Source organism: Rhipicephalus microplus, chromosome X (genome assembly GCF_043290135.1).
Source record: "Rhipicephalus microplus isolate Deutch F79 chromosome X, USDA_Rmic, whole genome shotgun sequence".
Taxonomy (NCBI): domain Eukaryota; kingdom Metazoa; phylum Arthropoda; class Arachnida; order Ixodida; family Ixodidae; genus Rhipicephalus; species Rhipicephalus microplus.
This window is the reverse complement of record NC_134710.1, coordinates 17,899,663-17,925,160: the sequence shown is the minus strand read 5'-3', so window position 1 is coordinate 17,925,160 and position 25,498 is coordinate 17,899,663. Positions and strand designations below refer to the sequence as shown.

The 25,498-nt window shown below is 44.3% G+C and overlaps 1 long non-coding RNA gene and 2 pseudogenes across 1 annotated transcript; 1 reads left to right on the top strand and 2 right to left on the bottom strand.

Annotated features, from left to right (window-relative positions):
• Positions 1-4,401: 4,401 nt before the first annotated feature.
• Positions 4,402-7,579, bottom strand: LOC142777456 (uncharacterized). Its single transcript, XR_012888104.1, has 2 exons — positions 7,306-7,579; positions 4,402-6,335 (listed from the first exon to the last, which is right to left on the bottom strand). It is a non-coding gene; the product is annotated as an uncharacterized LOC142777456 (long non-coding RNA).
• Positions 7,580-12,162: 4,583 nt separating this feature from the next.
• On the bottom strand, positions 12,163-12,852 carry LOC119175588 (cyclin-dependent kinase 1 pseudogene; annotated as a pseudogene).
• Positions 12,853-17,243: 4,391 nt separating this feature from the next.
• LOC119175587 (cyclin-dependent kinase 1 pseudogene) lies at positions 17,244-21,764 on the top strand (annotated as a pseudogene).
• The last annotated feature ends 3,734 nt before the right edge of the window (positions 21,765-25,498 follow it).

The following is a 25,498-nucleotide window of genomic DNA, read 5'->3' as shown; positions in this document are numbered from 1 at the left end:
TATAGTGATAGCCAAGACGGTTCGAAAAAAATCGCTGGAGTGGAAGCTCCCGATGCCTTGGCAGCAAAAGTGAAGCAAGCTTTTGCCCTTCCAAAATGTCGGAAACAAGCTCTTTTCTGGTAGTGCTGCCTTAGAGGTGAAGTAGTTTTGATATATATGTGTAAATGCTACGTGAATTCTAAAAATATAGTTCTCTCGACAATACAACGCACTGAAATAAGTATAGGTGACTGAATCTCCAAGAATTAACCTGAAATTAGAGGCTTACTATGGAAAGTTAGAAACACTAAGACGGCCGTTGAGCACAATGCGACCCTAAAAGTGTCCACATCAAACTCGTTGGGGTTGCGAAGGAAACACTGCATTATCAGTTTTTATTCGCTGAACGGTGGTAATTTATCGCGACCCTGGTAAGACGGCTGCTGGATCCGCCATCTTGCCATAGGCACGGCTTCGCACCTGGGCAATAATTTCTACTTAAGTAATTTTTCAAAATCCTCCTTTGTCATAGCTAAGGTGATTATAAGAAGGTGTCATATATATATATATATATATATATATATATATATATATATATATATATATATATATATATATATATATATATATATCTATATATATATATATATATATATATATATATATATATATAGATGAAATAGATGATCAGAGTTTCTTCCGGCTACCGTGAAAAAGTTATAAACTTCGAGAATAGTGCAGTATAGGAAACAAAACAATAAAATATTTATTTAATCCTAGCAGTTTCGGCTGGTGGACCAGCCTTCTTCGGAGGATGTAAGTGAAATGATACTGAGGATGAAGTTCCCGTAGCAGAGGGCCACCCTCACAGTTTAAAGACCCTCCAAAAAAAGATATATATATATATATATATATATATATATATATATATATATATATATATATATATATATATATATATATATATATATATATATATATATATATATATATATATATATATATATATATATATATATATATGAGAAGCAAGAAACAAAAATATATATTTCAGAAAAGGGCTCCCGCGTGTGGAATTGAACGTTGCACCTCTGCATCGTGATTGCGAGGTGTTTATGACTGAGCCACAAATGTGCACTTCCTCCGACAGTTAATTGGCAAGCTATTTATCTCTACCACTTGCTGCTGGTGACGGGAATCTCGTGACGAACTATCGTGTTTTCAGCATTACCAGCAAGATGGCGCAACAAGAACGCGTCACCACGCGGCGGCTCGCGCTCTAATATCCCACGCGTACTTTGCCCTACGGTAAGAGAGCAGGGGGAACGCTAACGCGCGCAGTTATCTCGCGGTGGGGACAATCCAACGCCTTGGGTGGCCTTGGGCTTTCACAGCAACGATTCTTTTGTGGTTACTGGGCGACAAAGTTCACTCAATCGTTGCACGGCCTCCGTTTGCGAAATAAGCGCGCTTTCCAGAGACAGTGTAGTAACAACTGAGACGCTTATTCGCATTCATTTGTAGCTGTGAGTGCGTTTCGTGCGTTGTTACGAAGGAGTGACGCCAACACAATCCTGAAGGCGCCACTGTTCCGAACTTCGCCGCCAAGGTGATTAGCCGTTTGGTAGCGTGTGTTACTCAGCTCGCGACTGCTTCTGCGCAGAGCTGATAGATGAGCGGACGAGACGACGGTGAGTTAAGACAACGTTCATGTACAGCATAGAAATAGAGGAGTTACATATTCGACATTTGGGCCGACAGCTTAGCGACTCGAACAGCCGAATTGTCTTCTCTGACGCGTACGTCGGCTTTTTTATGACTTGTAAGTCAATAGCTGGCGACACGCCGCTTAGCGTTTTTGCTTTTTTATACGAAACTGGAGGACCTTCTTTGTCACCAACGTACAACCAGAAGCGCCGCTGGCCGTGATGTCAGAATCCTCCAACGGGCACCCGCCACTGGGCTGCGTCATGATCATCAAATCCGGAGCCGCTGCGCGTGGTCGAGCTCTAGGACAAGTGACGTTGCCACGCATTGCGTAAGACTTGCTATGCTGGAAGGCGCCGATTGCTTCATCGGGCTCGTATGCTGAAGGAGCTCACTGTGCGTTGCGTAAAGCAGACCGGCGCCGCCGCTTGATGACGTCATTGAGTTGGTCGCGTCAGGCGGGCTCGATCGCTGTCCTTGACTCAGATTGCCTTTGCAGAAGCATTGACGTACGTTGTGGATTCCCAGGCGTAACAGCACCCAAGCCACCAGACAATGCACCGGAAAGATGAGCTGCTTCCACGTTTCTCGAAAGTCGGGTGCGCTCGTTTACCAGGTCCCTCCAGGTTCGCCTCCAGGGCCATAAGGAGAATGTCAGTTCCGTGAACGCATCCCATTCTTGAGGACGGATCCCAGCTACACTGGCTTGTCGCCACAACTTGTTGGCCATCTTCGCTCGTCTCTTCTGACGATTTTTGGTCTCAACACTTGTCGATCGTTCTGCATTTTGTCAAGAACGGTTCAACAACAGACAGCACACGACACAAGCAAGTGCTCTTGGTTACCCGACTGAACACCGGACGAAGTATAGTAAAACATATACCTAGCTACGTGTGTATCGGTATTTCGTTCCATCTACATCAAGAGGCACATGTGGGACACAAGACTCCTAAAATGAGAACTGAAATGTTCACACGTACAACAACGCACTGAAATAGAATGCAACCTAAAGTTGGGTTTTGAGATCACTCTGGTCGAGAGCGCTCAGCTAATGCCATGATGTGGACAAAACTTTGCCCCGACTCGCCAGCCAAAGACCGAACGGTGGAGAAGGTACTAGCTAAAACGCACGGCTCAATGCGTCTGCATTGGGGTTTAGCTTTCTTTTTTTGGAGCAAACGTCAAAGTTGTCCTGTTGGAGTATCGTGCTCCACCTCAGTAACCGACCACTTTATGGCGACATGTTATTTAACCAGTCTAGATGACAGCAGTCCGTTTCGACAACAAAACTCGAACCACAGACATAACAGGCTAGCAGTTGAACAGCCCACACAAGGAGAGCACATTCCTATTTAGAGGTACTGTGTGCCGCTTCCCTGCAGCTGAGTTTTCGACTTGAATACAAATCTGGCCTTTTGTTACCAGCACCATCTTCCTGGCACAATATAGCTCCCATGCTGCAAACCCTCGCGTCGCATTTAATGACAAATATGTTAGAGAAATCGGGTGCCATGAGAACGGGTTTTTCGCTTAGGACGTGTTTCAGTTTGCAAAACGCATTCTCATTTTCCAAGTCCCATACTATTTTAACCGGCTCGGAGATTCGGAGTGCTTCAGTTAGAGGGCTGGCAATGCTAGAGTAGTTTTGCTTGTAATGCTGATAGTATCAAGATAGGACCAAGAATGCAAGAATCTCAGATATTGTGGTTCGTCGTGGATAGTTCACGACGGCGGACCTTAATTTCTGAATGTGTATGCCAGGCACGACCCACAACGTGTCCCAGGTAAGACACTTCGCCGCACCCTAGGTGATATTTAATAGGTTTCACGGTAAGGCTAGCTTCTTTCATCCTGTGCAGCACGACGCGTAAATACTCGACATGTTCTTCACAGTTGTTTGAGAAGACGGCGACATCGTCAAGATACGACACAGCGAACTCAGAGAGATCTTTAAGAATGCGGTCCATTAAGCCTGAAATATAAAAGGGCGCCTTTTTTCAATTCAAAGGTAAGCTTAAGTGGGCAATACGTACCGAATGGAGGAACGAATGTGGCATAGCAGCTAGCACGAATTTAGTAACTTCATGTAGAATGTCAGGAGAAGCCGCATTCAGATTCATCTTCACGAACAGACGCCTTGATCTCATTCAAAAGCAGAAGTGTAGGATGAAATTTCCAAGTGGCAGAGGAGAAAATGAGGAATGAAAACGTAGATGTACTCATTCGCGTAGGTCATGAACGAATTGCTATGAACAGAAGCGTTCGTAATGCAGCATTGCACTCTAAGCCAAAACGGAGCAACAGGGGTATAGGGGTTGCTCCTTTCAGGGAGCAATTGCATTGCCACTCCCATTACTCTCCTAAAAGGAGTAACTGCAGAGGGAGGAACCGTTGCTCTCCTTTCAGTTCCTCCTTCGGGGGATGAACAGTTACTCCCTCCAGTTCCTCCCTGCAGACCAACAGTTACTCCCACCAGTTGCTCCCTGCCGACCAACCATTACTCCCACCAGTTGCTCTTCTAAGAGCAACAGTTACTCTTTACCGTTCCTCCCACGTGTTCGCAGTTACTCTCTGAAAACCAACTGCACATGCTTCCAGTTACTCCTTGGGGAAATGAGTATTTATCTCGAGTATGCTTGTCACACGCTTAACACATGGCGAGAGCTCCTTGGAAGAGCACTGCTTGGGTGCTTCTAACACAAAAAGTGGACAATATTGAAAGGAAAATAAATGCTTTATTGTTCTTTTTATGAGGCGACGTGTGACCACACGTAAAAGTAGACTTCGCCACACCACAGCCAGCACTAAACAAACACAATACATCAAAGGTTTTCTGCGTCATCCGTGGAAAAACAATCTTGAATTTCTAGCATAGGGCAGTCTGTGTCATCATTGGTGAGAGAAGGGCAACTTCTCCAATTCTGAAGAACTCAAGTTTCGCAGCTGGTGTTTACATCAGGCTAGCGCAGCGGAACGTCACCGCAGGCATATGTGAAGCATCTCATTGCTGCAAGAAAAAAAATAGAAGTGTGAGGTTAAACATGCCAGAATCAATTCATAACAATGAGTCACACACACTGCAGCAGCGCTTACATTCTAGGATGTCTACTGCAAAACGAAATGTGAAAAAAAGGAAGGTTCGGCCAAACGTTACTTGGCAAGCCATATAAATGCTGATGTGATAGACGCTCTTCACATGATGTCTCCGACAGCAATATTCTGGAAGAAAATGTGCAGCACCTCAACAAGGCATATTTGTAGCAGTTAAAGATACCCTTAGGTTCAGCTAACTTGTTTCCTATACACAGCTGAGTGACATTTCTATGAGCCCATTCACCAATGGGCATTCTAAGTGTGGTCATGTGTGTGGCAAATAACACGTACTGTCCGCTCATGTTAAAATACTTATTTAGCTCGTGCACATAGATGCTCTCGATTCTACTGTTCTATCATACGCTGCTGCGTCTTGAATTGTGCAATACCTGTAGGCACAAGCCAAGCAGGCAAAGCCTGCTTGAAAGCAACCATTTGCAGAGGCTACATGATAATCTTCAGTATATTTCTTTGTACCTGACGCAAACGGCTGGACAAAACTATAGACAAAAAATGTAGACCGTGCTACCTTGAAAAAATGCTTTAAATTCAGTAAACTAGGGTGCATTTGTTCACTCGGTTGTCGAGGAAGCAATATATCTTAAGGCATGCACAGATATTCTGATTCTTTGTTTGACAGTGTCACAGATAGGTTGCCAATACATATATATTTGAGAGCAACAAGATGTGATGCTTCTATTAGTTCAACGTCTTGTTGGTTCACAGCCAAACAGGTTACTGCTTGTTAGACAAATTGGAATAAGCACACCGTGGTTTCCAAAAAAAAAAAGCATTATTAGAAGTTAGCTCCCGGTGTGAATGTCTGCCTATTTATTTTGTACTGCCTTCTACATGTGCCACAAAGACATTTGTTGAGGATGTGCTACCAGTCAAGCCAAGATCGCATACTTGGTGAATGTGATGGAAATACAAACATTAGAAACACTGCCACCTCTAGTAAGAGCATAACACTTCAGTATCTTGGACTAGCAAAGAGGTGCACAAGAAAGTTAAGCCCACTCTAGCGGAACTTTGAACGCGAATATTTCAGAGTGGGGGAGGTCAACATGCTGTGGCACTTTTAAACCCTCGAAACATCTGCAGAAAACAGGGTAAAGGCAAGTCAAGAAACGCTGTTATGAAGGCCTGCGCATGGACAGCTTTGTGAATCTAGGCCCAAGTGTTATGCTTTGTGCAAGCCAAAATCCATGTAAATAGGGAAAGCATACTTTTAGGAGTACCAGCGTAAGCAAATCTTGGCAGTTGGCTTTTTAGTACAAACAGCAATCCCTGCAATGAAAACATAAACATTTTATCTTAACGGTAACAGTGTGAGCACACACACGGGCCAGCGGAGCCATGTCGAATTGTCAGTGCCAGTGTAACCATGTGGCATGATGAACTATTCTCTGGCCAACACATGCACAGTTTGCCCCTAAAAAGCGATGCTTTCATATACGTAGTACAAAAAGTCTGCACTTACCAAAATTCACTTGCTTTCTGTACTTTAGCATCGTTGGGAGCATCTGCAGTATAACCAAATTTGTGTCATATCCCTGAAAAAAAAGTAAAAGACATGCATCAAATATTGTTTCATTTGGTAGCAGTGAAGTCAGGTTAAGAACAGCCAAGTGGAAATCAGCCTAATTATGTGCATGCGGCAAATCCCAAACGGTGTTATTGAGGTTGTCGAAATTTTCGTCGATTGGTATTAACGTCGATATGCGACTTCAACGGCATGCCAAGTTTTCACAGCGCATAAAGATTTCATGATGCAGAATAATGACAACGCTAACGAGAACATACAGCATTTATGATTGTCTTTTACAATATTCAGTTTTGCTAAGGTTTTGCATCTCTAAAGAAATCTGAAAGATTTGGGTCATTCCTCCTCCAATTGTTCTGTCAATATGTAAACTGCTCGCTTGATGGTGCGCTTATAAAACAGTACGTTCAGCGCAGAGGTGAAGCAAGTGACGCAGTGATGTGGGCAGATTTTTTTTTTTTTAGGCGTGTGGGGAGGGGGGGGGGGGGTCCGCTTATCTGAATAGGCCGGGCAAGCGAATATGGTCGTCAATTTGGGCTCCCTACGCCCGGCCTAAAAAAATTCTGTGCGCAACCGCCTGGCTATGCCAGTGAAGTGATGCGACAATGATTTGTTCACTTACTGATTTACATACACTTTACAGCTCTAAAAAATGCGGCCCAAGGCCCCAACACTCAGCCGTTAACATTACATGAAGCCAATGGTAGAAAAGTGCCAGTATGAATGCAGCTACAACCCCGCCCCAATGTTTTTTCAAGCGAGGTAGTGTTGCGGAAATGAACTTTTAACTGCAAAAGTACACTGGCACTGCAGTGGTGACAGGGGAAGCAAGAGGGTATGCAGGCGGTAATAGAGGTAATTTAGTCCGATACGGCAAGCAATGGATACGGCGAATAAGAGCAAATCATTTCTCTTTCAATAGCGCAACCACTCAACAATGTATTGTAAGAGCATTAAATGTTGCTGGAAATGCCACTCACCTGCACGCTGACGCATGCACAGTCCTTTGTCCGACGAGCGAACAGGCTTGCAGATAGCTGAAGACGTGTTTACGATGTGTTTGTTCCACCCGGCAGCAAAATCCACAACTACTTCGCGCTCCATAAAGATAAATATACACTAACCTTTATCACGAATAAGTAGAAACGCAAATCTGCGACACACACACACGATCAAAACATAGCTCACAAGCCCGCACGTCCATGTGCTCGCCGACTACAGACCAAATGAATATGAGTAGTGCGAACGCGAACCTAGTTGCACCGAAAAAAAAAACGTCGAGCAGTGGCAGCACAGGCGTCAGCGCAATGATTTCAGTGTGTTCTCCTAATACAATTATAAAAAAAAAACTGAGGTACACTAAAACCCATAAATAAACATAAAAAGTTGAGTATAATTTTTATTCAGTGCTAGTCAACATAAACACTGAATAAAAATTACTTTGTAACTTACATCGTTTGCTACGCTAGCGCCACACTTGTCGTGCGGGCGCAGATGGCGCAGATTTGTCATTCTGCCCTCAAACTACACGGTGAAGCGTGCTACTAAGTGTATGGCTGATGAGAAGCGCGTCTGGGTCCGCTTTTTTTTTTTTTTCTTCTCCGATATATCTGGGCGGGGGAGGGGGGGGGGGGCTCCTTATGCACGTGTTTCGGTGCTTGATCGACTTTGACGCCTTTACTTCGCGGACGAACGGCGTGTCTAGGCTATTTTTATCGTTGTTTTGCACGTGTGTCGGCGTTCGGTCCGCTTTGACGTGCCAACTCTCCATTCTGCTGCTCTGTGTGTTAGGTATTTGCCGTACTGTATTCTCAGGCCTTCTGCGTTCAGCCAGCGCTGCTATCTTTTATCTACGGATGCTAAAATAAATCACTGTTTTGGTTTGGTGAAGCTTGGCACACAGAACAAACAATAATCTAGCCCATGAATATCAATGTGGGCGGCATGCATATTTGTGTGCGGTGTCCTGCCGGGGAGTAACCGTTGCGTGACGAGAGCATTTACAGCGGTTCCTCCTTCCGTTGCTCCCTTACAAACTTAAGATGAATACAGTTGCTCCCCCATTCTCGAACAAGTCGGCCATCTTGTTCCGCTTGGTCTTTTCTGAGAGTAACAGTGGGTCTGAAGGAGTAAAAACAGCCGTTGCTCCCATTTCGGCCATTTTTGGCTTAGAGTGTGGTTGCTTTCTCGTTAACAGGTGAACGGGCAGCAGTGACGCGGGGGCATCGGCGGCAGCACACATCTGCGATGGCGGCTCAGCTGCGGCGTCCATGATCGCCTCGTCGGCATGTCGTCGACATGTCGTCGGCGCCGTTCAAACTCCGCTTGCTCCTTATCGTGACGCCACCTTTCCTGGCGCTCATGCCACGCAGCGTCTGTAAGCTTGGAGCCGTAGTCGAGTGGCAGAGACGGCGCCCAATCTGGGTTCATCTGGTTTAAAAACGCGTACGGCTTTCCTACGAACACAAGAGCATCTACGTTAATTATTGTCATTCCTCTCTCAGTCGATTGCCTTCTACGAATTAAGTGAGCTCCACACACACACGAACGTTGTCGCTTGTTCGTCAAAATGTGCACGCTTTTTTTATGCCTGCCAGTCCTCCAACGGTTCACGCTGAACATTTTCGTATGCTCACACTTGTCTTCATTAACCTTTGGTATTTGAAAAAGCTCGTACTAGTGGGCTGCCTCTTTCTTCCGTACCTGTTGCTACGATTACATCATCCTACAATTTCGCCCATTACCATCGCAAAGGAAGAACCTCGTAGGTTCAACGAGAAACAAGAATTGGACACTTATCCGCGATAAACTTATCTCACTCAGAGAAAAGTATATTCCCAAAGTCACCATAGTTGCATCTACACAAAGCACCTGGTTTACGACTCTAGTAATACGCTGCATAAACAAGAAGAAACGATTATACTCGCGAGCGAAATTGACGGCGTCTGAGGATGACTGGAAGCGTTACAGTGAACACGCGCTGGTATGTAGAACGGAAATCAAAAGAGCAAAAGACGAGTTTTATATCTATGATATTTCTAGCATATTAAGAAGCAATAGCGAGAAATTTTGGAAAGTAGTGAGCACGAGTTACGGGTCCAAGGTCCTATAGTATAAAAAGCGAAAGACGGAAAACTCCTTTTTTCTTCAGATGCAGCGACAGACTTCGGTAATTTTTTAGCTCTGTTGTTACAGATGAAACTCTAATGTTACCTAACCTACGTAAAATTTTTCAACTTCCCGAATGGAAGAGATTCTCATCACTTTGCAAGGCATCGCAGCAGCCATTGATCGCCTTCCTGAAATTTATGCACCAGGTCCTGACGAGATATGCCCAAAGTAGCTTAAGATAGTAAAATTAGAATTATGTCCCATGTTCAGGGCCGTTTTCCAACAGTCTCTCGACACAGGATGTGTACCCGACGATTGGAAGCTAGCCCGCGTAATACCTACAATAAAATCCGGAGACCACTTTAACCCAAATAACTACAGACGAATCTCTTTAACTAGTATTGGAAGCAAACTGCTCGAGCATATATTTAATCGGCAGTCATTAATTACTAAGGAGAAAACGATTTATTTCTTGTTAACAAACATGGCTTTCAGCGTGGACGATCATTTGACACACAGTTATTGGAGTTAAATTAGACATTCGCATTGCCGCACATGATAGATGACAGATTGATGCTGCTTTTTGTAAATTTAAATAAAGCCTTTGATACAGTTCCTCATGGCAGACTATTGAAAAAGCTTACCAGCCTTAACTTAGACATCGGCGTAATCAATTGGATACGGAATTCCTAACTAAGCGGTGCCAATCCATTGTGGTGAACGCCAAACATTTCCCATTAGAGCACGTGAAATTGGCAGTGCCTCAGGGATCTGGGCTGGGACCACATCTATTTCTAATTTACGGTAATGATATAGCTAATTTTAAGACTCTTACAGTAAGGTTGTTGGCGGACGACTACGTAATACATAGAAGGTTGTCTAGCAGTAAAGATGCTAATATTCTGCAGAGGGACTTTATTGTGTTAGGTATGCGGTGCGAGGACTCGCAGATGGAAGTCAAGGTGAACGAAACAAAGGTTATTTCATTTACTACAAAAATAAACGGAATAACTCATCACTAAAGTTTGAATGAGAAACAAGTAGAAAATGCATCAAATTTCAAGTATTTGGGAGTTCATTTACCGAGTGACTTATCATGGAGCGTACACATTACACTATCATTAGCAGTGAGTACAAGACACTCGGATTCACAAGACGAAACTTACATTTTGACAATTCTGCTACAAAACTTTTATCTTGCAATACGCTAGTCCACTCTAAACTTGATGATGCTTCTCAAATATGACGCCCTCACCAGGCTCACCCAATAAATAAAATAGAGTCCCTTCCAAACAAAAGTGCCTGATTCATACCGAAATTACTCTCGAACTTCTAGCATAAATGAAAAAAAGTGTCGCTGAAGTTACCATCTTTGCAGTCAGTTGCGGTCACGTAGACTGTTGCAGTCACGTAGACTGTTCTTACTTCTATCTCTCTTCCAGAATCTCTATCATAATGAGTCATCATTGTCTACCCTTATAAATGCGCCCATGGAATATTCTCTCGCCTTGATCATGAGTTCTAACTACAACAATTTTTTGCCCGTACAAACCTGTTCCTATATTTCCCACTGGTTTTTGCTACTAATCAATGGAATAAACTGCCTAAGGATATTGTTTGTACAAAAGCCATTACAAACTCACCGACAAATTTAAACTTCATCATCATCCTTAAGCAACCCTGTATAACTGCCTCGGATGTACATGTGCCCTTAATTATACTTCCAGCTCAATGTATAGCTCGGTCACTTTACCACTGTGTGAGAAAAAATGTTCAGCCTCGCTGTTCTTTTTTTATTTTTAGTGCAGTTTGTCCTTATAGATGCTTTCCATGTACTTTTTCTAACTACATTTTATTGTTATTTATTTTTGCTTGATGATATTAAATTTTTAAAACCTTTTATTACTTTGGTACTTGTGTTGATTCCATGTATGTATTATTATTACCCCCTCCCCCATGTAATGCCTTTGGGTCTTTAGGCTACATGGATAAATGATTAAATAAATAGATGCGGCTGAACAAGGCCTGACTGTGGTTCATTAAAATGGTCGACTTGCGCCAAGCAGTGACGTCAGGTGACGTAGATCCAAGCAATGTATACAACATTCTAGGCACTATATTGCAAAGGAACAAACATCCACGTTATAAGGAACACAGCAGCACGCCCGATATTTTCAGTGTACGCATGGCAACACAAAGAGACAGCGTAACCGCAGTCAAGCACTCTGCACACGCTCTATCCGGCTCACGTGGCTGGACTTGCCGAAGCATGTTGCGACAGCTGCGCCACTGTCAGCCACCGCTTGCGGCGGCGCCAAGCAACTGACGCAACATCGCCAAGTTTTCAAAGTCTGTGTATTAAATCCATGGTTTTCAAATTGTACGGGATCTGGAAGTTTAGACCACCTGGGCACCCGGGGCTGCTGATCTTTCTTGAAACTATCTTTTCTCATGCCAGCGTGGCTCTGCAGAAGTGAGGCAGAAGGTACCACTTCAGCAGAGCCACCCACGTAACACTTATTTCTTTTAATTCTCTAATGTACTCCACTCAGGTGTTGAGTGATCCTCGGGTCCAACTGCCACCGCAGGAACGGTAGAGTAGGAGCTCGAGCTGCCAAGGCAAAGTCTCATTGCCCTTCTTTCTCGGTGGTGTGTGCTGCCCGCTTGCAATCTCTCGATCCGGCCACATTGGGGTGTGTTGTGGCATCATGCCCTAGATCCTCTCATCAAGGCTGTAGATAAGCATCTTCAGAAGCAGATCTAACCCCACAGTCCACCCCAGAAAGCAGCGTGGCCACGATGTTCTCTTTCCATATGGGAAAGGCCGCCTTGTAGTTTTTGAGCTGCATAACATCGGGCCAGCTCTGTACTGTTGGTGTACCAAGGACGCGGAAGATTCGGAACAGCTGGTCGATCTCCGAATTCCAGCAGAGCAGAGTTTTGCCTGTCAGCAGCTCGAAGAAGATGCACCCGATTCTCCACACGTCCACTGGTGTCGAGTAACGACTGGAACCCAAGAGCATCTCCAGCGCACGGTACCAGAGGGTGACCACTTTGTGGGTGGAAATGCCCACTGGTGGCGTAAAAGAACGGAACAAGCCGATGTCAGTAAACTTTAGGTTGCCGTTTCCGTCGACAAGCATGTTGGCTGGCTTGAGGCCGCGGTGCAGAACTCTTCTTTGATGACACAATATAATGGCTGCAACAGTCTGACGGAGGTACTTCTTAACAACGGCGTCATCAAAGGTCCTGTTCTTGCCATGAGGATCGAAGAGTGCCCTCAGGTCCATGGCCATGTACTCGAAAACCAAGTGTACAGCCTTCGAAGGTGGGATGAGGACTTCAAGGAGACGCACTATGTTCTCATGCTTCAACTCACGGAGGAGGGCCACCTCTCGTATCGTTGTGGCTGGCATCCCTTCGTCTGCTTCCTCGACCCGGGTCTTCTTTTAGCGACGATCTTGTTGGTGGCCTTGCACTTCGCCTTTTACACGGCACCGTACGCACCTTCGCCAATCTTCTCTATGATGAATTAGTTGTTCATCATTCCAAGGACCCTATCCGATGCTAGAGAAGGCGGTGATACGTGCGGATCTGTAGTGATCTGTACTCGCTGGATGTAGCGTGCGCCGAAGATCGTTTCGACAATGGCGGTATGGTTGGCAGCTCGCAAAAGCTGACTGCGTGCTTTGCCTGCTCGCGAAGGGCCACGTTTGCATGCTTGCTTGCTTGCTTGCTTGTTCTGATGTTCGGCTCATACCCACTACGGGGGACTGGGCATTAAACCGACGAAACGTTTCTTTATTTCATTTATTCCTGCATTTAAAATACTGCTGGCCAACATTTTGGCTCAAGCACGATCGCCTTCAGGTACAATGCAAAAATTATATCCAAACAACGCAATGGTGAACACAAGAACCAAATGAAACAACAATGTTAGTTGAAAAATCATTGAAAAATAGGGCCAGTAAACATGTAAATAAAGCAAGCAGTAAGAGTAACCAGAAGAGTGCTAGACGTTTAAAACATGGTGTAAAGAATATTGCTAAAAATACCATCGGAGCTGAATATACTATTTCGTACTGAATTCCAATCCACGACTGTATGAGGGAAACAACTGTAATGAAGTGATTTTGTGCGAGCGAAGATTGGTGCTAACGAATGTTTCTGATAGTGCCGTATTTTGTTTTTTTTGCTGAGACGCTTAACTGATGCTGGCAGAGATAAATTGATTTTACCTTTTAGGCAGTGTTGAAGGAATGAAAGGCGGTAAACTTTTCTCCGGGCTTCCAGCGTTGGTATATAGGGCTTCGTCAACTGTGTAGAGGAACCTAGACGTTTGTACTTTACAAATATAAGTATCACTGCTTTTTGCTGAATATTTGCCAGTTGGGAAATAACTTTTATAATGCGGATTGCACACAATTGATGCGTACTCCAGTTTAGATCTTACGCAGGCATTGTGCGCTACAACTTTTATGCTACCGGGTGCTTACGTGATGTCAACGGTTGACGAAGGTATATAACTGGCAAAAACATAATAAACATGACTTACGACTTATAAAGAGCACGTTAACGTACCAAGCTCATGATGTGCTGGAGGCCGTTTCGCTAGCTTCACATGTACAAAATTTGTTATTGCGTGTCGTGAATGGACGGCGAAGGTAATTGACACGTCCAAACATGATAATCATGATATGCGTGTCATGTAAAACTCAACTACATGCTACGTTCATAACGCGATCGCGGCCGTATTGCTAGCTACACATATACCGAATTCTTTATAATGTTACGTGATTGGACGGCAAAATTAACGACACGTCCAACCATGATAGTCATGATATGCGTGCCATGTAAATAATGACTACATGCTACGCTCATAGCACGCTCGCAGCCATTTCGCTAGCTCCACATATAACAATTTGGTATCACGTGACGCTAAGTGACGGCGAACGTAAATGACACGTCCGAGCATGATAATCATGACGTGTAAGTCATGTACGGCATAATTATCTTCCACCTCATAACGTTGTGCTGACTTAAAAATAGCGCATGAACCTTCCTCATCCGTGCTTCGCGTATCATCGATTCCCACTGTACGTGGCATCTGGAAGCTTATTATTATTATTATTATTATTATTCCAAGTAAGGTTAACACAGCCAATTTTTGCAGGGCCATTTGTTTCTTGAAGATCAAAAGAGTGTTGCCACCAAACTTCGAGGCTAAAATGGGCCTCTTGTGGGTTTCCTCTGTATTCTAGGACACACCACACAAATCGCCGGGCGCACGTCGCGGGATCGATTTCCGCCTGCAGCGGCTGAATTTTCGATGGAAGTGAAAGTGACATAGGCCCGGAAGCTCAGATTAGGTTGAACGTTACAGGACCCCAGGTGGTCGAAATTTCCAAAGCCTTCCCCTACGGCATCTCGCATAATCTTATGGTGGTTTTGGTACGCTCAATACCACATATCAATAAATCAATCAACCAATGTTCGGACACAGCAAAAGTTTGGAATGTACTTTAATTGACCTCCAAAGTGTACCCAAGTGCACATTCTCCCGACTGAAGCCCATCGCAAGTGCGTCCAGAAACAATTACCGAATTCTGTGGCGGCGTCTAACGAGAAAAGCAGTTTTCCGTCTTTTGCTTTTGATACTATAGGACCTTGGACCCGTAACTCGGACTCACTACTTTCCAAAATTTCTCGCTATTGCTTCTTAATATGCTAGAAATATCATATATATAAAACTCGGCTTCTGCTGTTTAAATTTCCGGTCGAAATACCAGCGCGTGTTCACTGTAACGCTTCCGGTCATCTTCAGACGCTGTCAATATCGCTAACGACTATAATCATTTCTTCTTGTTAATGCAGTGTATTACTGGAGTCGTAAACCAGGTGCTTTGTGTAAATGCAACTATGGTGACTTTGGGAGTATACTTTTCTCTGAGTGAAATAGGTGTATCGTGGATAAGTGTCCAAATTTTGTTTCTCGTTGAACCTACGAGGTTCTTCCTTTGCGATGATAATGGCCGAAATTGTAGGCTGCTCTAATCGTAGCAACAGGTGCGGAAGAAAAAAGCAGCCCACTATTACGAGCTTTTTTCAAATACCGAAAGTTATTAAAGAGAGGTGTGAGCATACCAAAATGTTCAGCGTGAACCGTTGGAGGACTGGCACGCATAAAAAAAGCGTGCTCAATTAGACGAATCAGCGACAACATTCGTGTGTGTGTGAAGCTCACCTAATTCGTAGAAAGTAATCGACTGAGAGAGGAATCACAATGACAAGAATTAACGTAGATGCTGTTGTGTTCGTAGTAAAGCTGTCCGCGTTTTTCAACGAGATGAACCCAGATTGGGTGCCGTCTCTGCAACTCGGCTACGGCTTCAAGCTTACAGACGCTGCGTGGCATGAGCGCCAGAAAAGGCGGCGTCACGATAAGTGGCAAGCGGAGTTCGAATGGCGCCGACGACATGTCGACGACATGCCGACGCGGCGATCATAGACGCAGCAGCTGAGCCGCCATCACAGATGTTTGCTGCCGCCGATGCCCCCGCGTCACTGCTGCCCGTTCACCTGTTAACGAAAAAGCAACCAATGCTGCATTACGAACCCTTCTGTCCACAGCAAATCGTTCATTACCTAAAGGAATGAGTACACCTACGCTTTCATTCTGCATTTTCTCCTTCCCCAGTTTGAAATTTCATCCCACAATTCCGCTTCTGAATAAGATCAAGCCGTCTGTTCGTGAAGATGAATCTGAATGCAGCTTTTCCTGACACTCTACATGAAGTGACTAAATTCGTGTTAGCCGCTATACCACGTTCGTTCCTCCATTCGGAACGTATTGTCCACTTAAGCTGAGCTTTATATTGAAACATGCACCCTTTTGTTTTTCACGATTAATGGACCACGTTCTTATAGACCTCTCTGAGTTCACTCGGTCGTATCTTGACGATGTCGCCATCTTCTCAAACAACTGGGAAGAACGTGTCAAGAATTTGCGCGGTGTGCTGAACAGGCTGAATGAAGCTGGTCTTACCGTGAAACCTATTGAATATTACCTAGGGTTCGGCGAGGTGTCTTACCATGGACACGTTGTGGGGCGAGCCCGGCGTACACCTTCAGAAATTATCGTAGCCGCCATCGTGAACTGTCCACGGCAAACCACAAAATCTGAGATAACGGCATTTTTGTTTCTAGCTGGATACTATCAGCATTTAGTGAAAAACTACTCTAGCATTGCCAGCCCTCTAGATGAAGCACTTTGAATATCCGAGCTGGTTAAAGTAGTGTGGGACTTAGAAAAGGAGAATGCCTTTTGCAAGCTGAAACACGTCCTAAGTGAAAAACCCGTCCTCTTGGCAACCAATTTCTCTAAGAGATTTGTCATTCAAAGCGATGCCAGTGATCGCAGCATGGAGCTATATTGTGCAAGAGAGACAGTGCTGGTCTTCCTGGCACGAGTGCACCCGATATCAGAGCCACGTGGAAGCAGCTCGTCTTTCCGGTGCATTGTCTGTTGGTGGGTGCTGTTACGCCTGGGAGTCCTCAACGAACGTCAAGGCTTCTGCGAAGACAATCTGTATCAAGGCCAGCGATCGAACGCGCCTGACGCGATCAGCTCAACGACGTCATCAAGCGGCGGCGCCGGTCTGCTTTACGCAACGCACAGCGAGCCCCCTCCGCCCACGAGCCCGATGAAGCAATCGGCGCCTTCCAGCATAGCAAGTCTTACGCAATTCGTGGCAACGTCACTTATCCTAGGGCTCAACCACGCGCAGGGGCTCTGGATTTGATGATCATGACGCAGCCCAGTGGTGGGTCCCCGTTGGAAGATTCTGACATCACGGCCAGCGGCACTCCTGCTTTGACGTTGGTGACGAAAAGGTCCTCTCGGTTCCTAGAAAAAAAGCAAAAAAGTCCAGCGGCGTGTCCCCAACAGTTGACCTATGAGTCAGAAAGAAGCTCACGTACGCGTCAGAAACATCTCGGCTCTTCAAGTCCCTAAGCTGTCGGCCGCAATGCCGAATATGTAGCGCCTCTATTTCTAGGCTGTACATAAACCTTGCCTTAACTCACCATCGTCTCGTCGGCTCGTCTATCAGCTGTGCGCAGAAGCAGTCGCGAGCTGCGTAACACACGCTACCAAACGGCTAATGACCTTGGCGGTGGAGTTCGGAACAGTGGCGCCTTCGGGACCGTGGTCGCGTCGCACTTTCATAACAACGCACGAAACGCACTCACAGCTACAGATGAACGTGAATAAGCATCTCAGATGTTACTTCGCTGTCTCTGAAAAGCGCGCTCTTTTCGCAAACGGAGGCCGTGCAACAATTGCAGTGAAATTTGTGCGCTCAGTAACTACAACAGAATCGTTACTGTGAAAGCCCAAGGCCACCCAAGGCGTCGGATTGTCCACACCGCGAGATAACTGCACGCGTTAGCGTATCCCCTGCTCCCTTACCGCGGGGCAAATACGCGTGAGAGTTCAGAGCGCGTTACGCCGCGTCATGATGATGTGGTGACGCGCTCTCAGTGCGCCATCTTGCTGGTAATGCTGAAAACACGATAGTTCCTCACGAGATTTTCGGCACCAGCAGCAAGTGCTAAATATATTTAGCTTGCCAATTAAATGTCGGAGGAAGTGCACATTTGTGGCTCAGTCGTCAACGCCTCGCACTCACGATGCAGAGGTCCAACTTTCAATTCCGCATGCGGGAGCCCTTTTCTGAAATAACTATTTTTCTTTCTTGCTTGTCATATATGTATGTATGTATGTATGTATGTATGTATGTATGTATGTATGTATGCATGTATGTATGTATGTATGTATGTATGTATGTATGTATGTATGTATGTATGTATGTATGTATGTATGTATGTATGTATGTATGTAAATATGAGACCTTCTTAAAATCACCTTAGCTATGACAAAGGAGGGTTTCTAAAAATTACTGGAGTACAAATTATTGCCCAGGCGCGAAGCCATGTCTATGGCAAGATGGCAGATGCAGCAGCCGTCTTACCAGGGGCATGAAAAATTACCACCGTTCAGCGAATAAAAACTGATAATGCAGTGTTTCCTTCGCAACCCCAACTAGTTTCATGTGGACACTTTTAGGGTCACATAGCGCTCAAGGTCCGTCTTAGTGTTTCTAACATTTCATAGTAAGCCTCTATTTGCAGGTAAAGTTCATTGGAGATTCAGTCACCCATACTTGTTTGAGCGCGTTGTATCGTCGGGAACAACTATACTTTAAGAAGTCACGTAGCATTTAAACATATATATCAAAACCACTTCACCTCTAAGTGGGCACAACCAGAAAAGAGCATGTTTCCGGCTTCTTGGAAGGGCGAAAGCTGGCTTCACTCTTGCTGCCAAGGCATTGCGGGAGCTTCCACTCCAGCAATTTTTTTAACCTCCTTGGCTATGACTATAAAGGTGTGAGAAATGCTATGGCTACGACAGTTCTGGACGCGCTTGCGATGGGCTTCTGTCGGTAGAATGAGCATTTGGGTACAATTTGGAGTTGAATGAAAATACATTCCAAACTTTTGGGTTGTCGAACATTCGTTCATTGATTTATTGATATGTGGGATTTATAGTACCGAAACCACCATATGATTGTGCGAGACGCCATAGGGGAAGCCTTCGGAAATTTCGAATACCTGGGTTTCTGTTGTGTTCAACCAAAGCTAAGCTCATGGGCCTACATCGCTTTCACCTCCAGCGAAAATGCAGCCGCCCCTGGCGAAATTCAATTCCGCGACCCTCGTCCGGCGATTTGTGTGGTGTGTAATAGAATAGAGAGGAAACGCAAAACAGGTCAATTTTAGCCTCAAAGCTTGATGCCACCACCACTTTGACCTTCAAGATACAAATTGCTCTGCAGAAATTTGCTGTGTTGGCCTTACTTGGATTATATTGATATTATTATTATTATTATTATTATTATTATTATTATTATTATTAATAATAATAATATTAGTATTATTATTATTATTATTATTATTATTATTATTATTATTATTATTATTATTATTATTATTATTATTATTATTATTATTATTATTATTATTATTATTATTATTAATCTTCCAAACGCCACGTACAGTGCGAATCGATGATATGCGTAGCACGGATGAGGAAGGTTTATGCGCCAATTTAAAGTCAGCAAAACGTTATGAGGTGGAAGATAATTACGCTGTACATGACTTACATGTCATGATTATCATGTTCGGACGTGTCATTTAGGTTCGCCGTCAATTCACGTTACGTGATACCAAATTGTTATATGTGGAGCTAGCGAAACGGCTGCGAGCGTGCTATGAGTGTAGCTTGTAGTCACTATTTACATGGCACATATATCATGATTATCACGGTTGGACGTGTCATTAATTTTGTCGTCCATTCACGTAACGTTATAACGAATTCGGTATATGTGGAGCTAGCGAGGCGGCCGCGAACGTGTTATGAGCGTAGCAAGTAGTTCTGTTTTACATGACACGCATATCATGATTATCATGTTTGGACGTGTCAATTACCTTCGCCGTCCATTCACGACACGCAATAACAAATTTGGTACATGTGAAGCTAGCGAAACGGCCTCCAGCACATCATGAGCGTGGTATGTTAACGTGCTCTTTATAACACGTAAGTCATGTTTATCATGTTTGTACCAGTTATATACCTTCGTCATCTATTGACATCACGTAAGCGTCCGGTAGCATAAAACTTCTAGCGTGCAATGCCTGCGTAAGATCTAAACTGGAGTACGCATCAATTGTGTGGAATCCACATTATCAAAAAGATATTTCCCAACTAGCAAATGTTCAGCGTAAAGCAGTGAGATTTATATTTGTAAAGTACAACTGTCTAGATTCCCCTACACAGTTGACGAAGTTCAATATACCAACGCCGAAAGCCCGGATAAAAGTTTACCGTCTTTCATTCCTTCACAACTGCCTGAAAGGTAAAATTTATTTATCTCGCGCAGCATCTGTTAAGCGTCTCAGTACAAGAAATTTACGGCACTATCAGAAACATTCGTTAGCACCAATCTTCACTTCTACAAAATCACTTCATTACAGTTTCTTACCTCATACGGTAGCGGATTGGAATTCTGTGCGAAATAGTTAATTCAGCTCCGATGACGTTTTTAGCAATATCCAATATACCATGTTTTAAAAGTCTAGCACTCTTCTAGTTACCCTTACTGCTTGCTTCTATTACATGTTTTTATGGTCCTATCTTTCAATGATTTTCGTACTAACTTTATTGTTTGTTTTGTTTCTTGTGTTCACCATTGCGTTGTTTGCATATATTTTTTGCATTGTATTTAAAGGCCATCCTGGTTGAGCCAAAATCTTGGCCTGCAGAGTTTCAAGTGAAATAAAGAAACGTGTCGTTGGTTTAATGCCCAGTTCCCCGTAGTGGGTATGAGCCAAACATCAGAACAAGCAAGCAAGCAAGCAAGCACACGTGGCCCTTCGGGAGCAGGCAAAGCGCGCGGTCAGTTTTCTCGAGCTGCCAACCGTACCGACATTGTCCAAACGATCCTCAGCGCACGCTACATCTGGCGAGCTACAGATCACTACAGATCTGCACGTATGACAGCCTTCTCTGGCATCGGATAGGGTTCCTGGAATGATGAGCTACTGCGTCATCATAGAGAAGATTGGTGAAGGTGCGTACGGTGCCATGTAAAAGGCAAAGTGCAAGGCGACCAACAAGATCGTCGATATAAAGAAGATCTGGGTCGAGGATGGAGACGAAGGGATTCCAGACACAACGATACGAAAGGTGGCCCCCCTCCGTGAGTTGAAGCATGAGAACATAGTGCGTCTCATAGAAGTCTTCATGCCACCATCGAAGGCTGTACACTTGGTCTTCGAGTACATGACCATGTACCTGAGGGCGCTCTTAGATTCTCATGCCAAGAACAGGACCTTTGATGACGCCGTCGTTAAGAAGTACCTCGGTCAGATTGTTGCAGCCATTCTATTCTGTCATCAAAGAAGAGTTCTGCATCGTGACCTCAAGCCAGCCAAAGTGCTTTTCGACGGAAACGGCAACCTCAAGGTTACCGACTTCAGCTTGTCCCGTGCCTTTACGCCACCAGTGGGCATTTTCACCCACAAAGAGGGCACCTTCTGCTACCATGCGCAGGAGAGGCTCTTGGGTGCCAGTCGTTACTCGACACCGGTGGGCGTGTGGAGTATCGTGTGCATCTTCTTCGAGCTGCTGACAGGCAAAACTCTGTTCCTCTGGGATTCGGAGATAGACCAGCTGTTCCGAATCTTCCGCGTCCTTGGTACATAACAGTACAGAGACGGCCCGAAGATATGCAATTGAATAAGTACAAGTCAAACTTTCCCACATGAAGAGAGAATATATTGGCCACGCTGCTTCCTGGGGTGGACTGCGAGGCTGTAGATCTGCTTTTGAAGATGCTTATTTACAGCCCTGGCGAGAGGATATAGGGCAAAGATGTCACAACACACCCCTATCTGGCCGGATCGAGAGATCGCAAGCGGGCGGCACACACTACCGACAAAGAAGGGCAATGAGACTTTGCTTTGGCAGCTGGAACTCCTCCTCTACCGTTCCTGCGGCGGCAGCGGGACCCGCAGGATCACTAAAAACCTGAGTGGAGTACCTAAGAGAATTAAAAGAAATAAACGATACGTGGGATTGCTGCGTGCCGGTTCCGCCGGCCGTTGCTGCATTTGTAACAGTGTTCTCTTGTTCATGGTGCACTTGTGTGTGTGCTAGATTTAGCGAAATTATGTTCGGCATTATCAGAAACGCTGAAGCCAGGCCGCTGCAGAAGTGTTAACTGGGACCTTCTGCCTCACTTCAGCAGAGCCACACTGGCATGAGAAAAAGATACTTTCAAGGAAGGTCAGCAGCCCCAGGTGCCCAGGTGGTCTAAATTTCTGGAGCCTGGACAATTTGAAAACCATAGAGTTGATATACAGACTTTGAAAACTTGGCGATGTTGCGCCAGTTGCTTGGCGCTGCCGCAAGCGGTGGCTGACAGGGGCGCAGCTGTCGCAACACGCTTCGGCAAGTCCAGCCACGTGAGCCGGATAGAGTGTGTGCAGAGTGCTTTACTGCGGTTACGCTGTCTCTTTGTGTTGCCATACGTACACTGAAAATATCGGGCAGCCTGCTGTGTTCCCTATAGCGTGGATGTTCATTCTTTTACAATATGGTGCCTAGAATATTTTATACATTGCTTGAACCTACGTCACCCGACGTCACTGCTCGGCGCAAGTCGACCATTTTTATGAACCACAGTCAGGCCTTGTTCAGCTGCATTTATTTATTTTTATATTTATCCATGTATCCAAAAGTCCCGAGGGCATTACCTAGGGTGTTAATAGTATACATACATAGAATCCACACAAGCACTAAATTATTAAAAGGTTTGAAAAGCTGAATATCATTGTGCAAACATAAAGAACAATGAAATGTAGTTTAAAAAAGTACATGGAAAGTAATTTTAAGGACAAACTGCACTGAAAATAAAAAAAGAACAACGAGGCTGAACATTTTTCCCCACACATTGGTAAACTGACCGAGCTAAACAGTGAGGAAGAAGTATCATTATGCGCACATGTACATCTGAGGCAGTTATACAGGGTTGCTTAAGCATGATGATGAAGTTTTAATTTGTCGGTGAATATGTCATGGCTTTTTGTACAAACAACATCCTTAGCAGTTTATTCCATTGATTAGTAGCAAAAACCAGTGGCAAATATAGGAACAGGTTTGTACGAAAAAACAAATGTGTAATTAGACTTCATGATCAAGGCGAGAGAATATTCGATGGGCAGATTTATAAGGGCAGGCAATGGCGAATAATTATGAGAGAGATTCTGAGAGAGAGATAGAAGTGAGAACAGTCTACGTGACTGCAAAGACGGCAACTTCAGCGACATTTTATTTCATTTATGCTAGAAGTTTGAGAGGAATTTTTGGTATGAATCGGGCACGTTTGTTTTGAAGGGACTCTATTTTATTTATTAGGTAAGCCTGGTGAGAGCTTCATATTAGGGAAGCATAATAAAGTTTAGAACGCACTAGCGTATTGTAAGATAAAAGATTTGCACCAGAATTGGCGAAATGTAAGTTTCGTCTTATGAATCCGAGTTTCTTATACACACTGCAAGTGGTAGTGTAATGTGTAGGTTTTATGATAAGTCATTCGGTAAATGAACTCCCAAATACTTGAAGTTGGATACATTTTCTACTTGTTTCTCATTCAAGGTCCATTGATGAGTTATCGCGTTTATTTTTGTAGTAAATGAAACAACCTTTGTTTCGTTCACGTTGACTTCCATCTGTGAGTCATGGCACCACATACGTTCACACTAAAGTCCCTCTGAAGATTATTAGCATCTTTACTGCTAGACAGCCTTCTATATATCACGAACTCATCCGCCAACAACCTTACTGTGAGAGTCATAAATTTAGCTATTCCTCTAATGTAAATTAGAAATAGAATTGGTCCCAGCCCAGACCCCTGAGGCACTGCCAATTTCACGTGCTTCAATGGGGAATGTTTGGCGTTAACCACAACGGACTGGCACCGGTTAGTTAGGAATTCCGATATCCAATTGATTACGTCACAGTCTCAGTTAAGGCTGGTAAGCTTTTTGATTTGTCTGCCTTGAGGAACTTTATCAAAGGCTTTTTTTAAACTTCCAAAAAATGGCATCAATCTGTCGTGAATAATTTGCGGCAATGTGAATATCAATAATTAACTCAAATAACTTTGTTAAACAAGATCGTCCTATGTTGAGAAGCTGTTGGTTAACAAAAAGAAATCATTTTCCCCTTACTAATTCATGACTGCCGATTAAATATTATGCTCGAGCAGTCTGCTGCCAATACTAGTTAAAGAGATTGGTCTGTAGTTATTTGGGTTAAAGTGGTCTCTAGATTTAAGTATAGGTTTTACGCGGGCTAGCTTCCAGTCGTCGGGTACGCATCCTGTGTCGAGAGACTGTTGGAAAACGGCCCTTAACATGGGACATAATTGTAAATTTACTATCTTAAGCAGTTTCGGGCATATCTCGTCAGGACCTGGTGCATAATTTTCAGGAAGGCGGTCAATCACTGCTGCGATGCCTTGCGAAGTGATGAGAATGCGTTCCATTTGAGAAGGTGAAAAATTTTTCGTAGGTTAGGTAACATTAGAGTTTCATCTGTAAATACAGAGCTACAAAATTACCGAAGCCTGTCGCTGCATCTGACGAGAAAAGGAGTTTTCCGTTTTTCGCTCTTGATACTATAGTACATTGAACGCGTAACTCGTACCCACTACTTTCCAAAATTTCTTACTACTGCTTCTTCATATGCTAGAAATATCATAGATATAAAACTCGTCTTTTGCTGTTTTGATTTCCGTTCTACATACCAGCGCGTGTTCACTGTAACGCTTCCAGTCATCCTCAGACGCCATCAATTTCGCTCGCGAGTATAATGGTTTCTTCTTGTTTATGCAGCGTATTACTAAAGTCGTAAACCAGGTGCTTTGTGTAGATGCAGTTTTGGTGGCTTAGGAAATATGCTTTTCTCTGAGTGAGATAAGGTTATCGTGGATAAGTATCCAATTCTTTCTTCTCGTTAAACCTACGAGGTTCTTCCTTCGCGATGGTAATTGACGAAATTGTAGGCTGCTCTAATCGTAGCAACAGGTGCGGAAGAAAGAAGCAGCCCACAAGTACGAGCTTTTTTCAAATACCGAAGGTGATTGAAGACAAATGTGAGCATACGAAAATGTTCAGCACGAGCCGTTGGAGGACTGGCACGCATAAAAAAGCGTGCACATTTTCAGGAACAAGCGACAACGTCCGTGTGTGTGTGGAGCTCACTTAAATCGTAGAAGGTAATCGATTTAGAGAGGGTGCACAATGACAATAAGTAATGTAGATGCTCTTGTGTTCGTAGGAAAGCCGCATGCGTTTTTTAAACGAGATGAACCCAGATTGGGCGCCGTCTCTGCAACTCGACTACGGCTCCAAGCTTACAGACGCTGCGTGGCA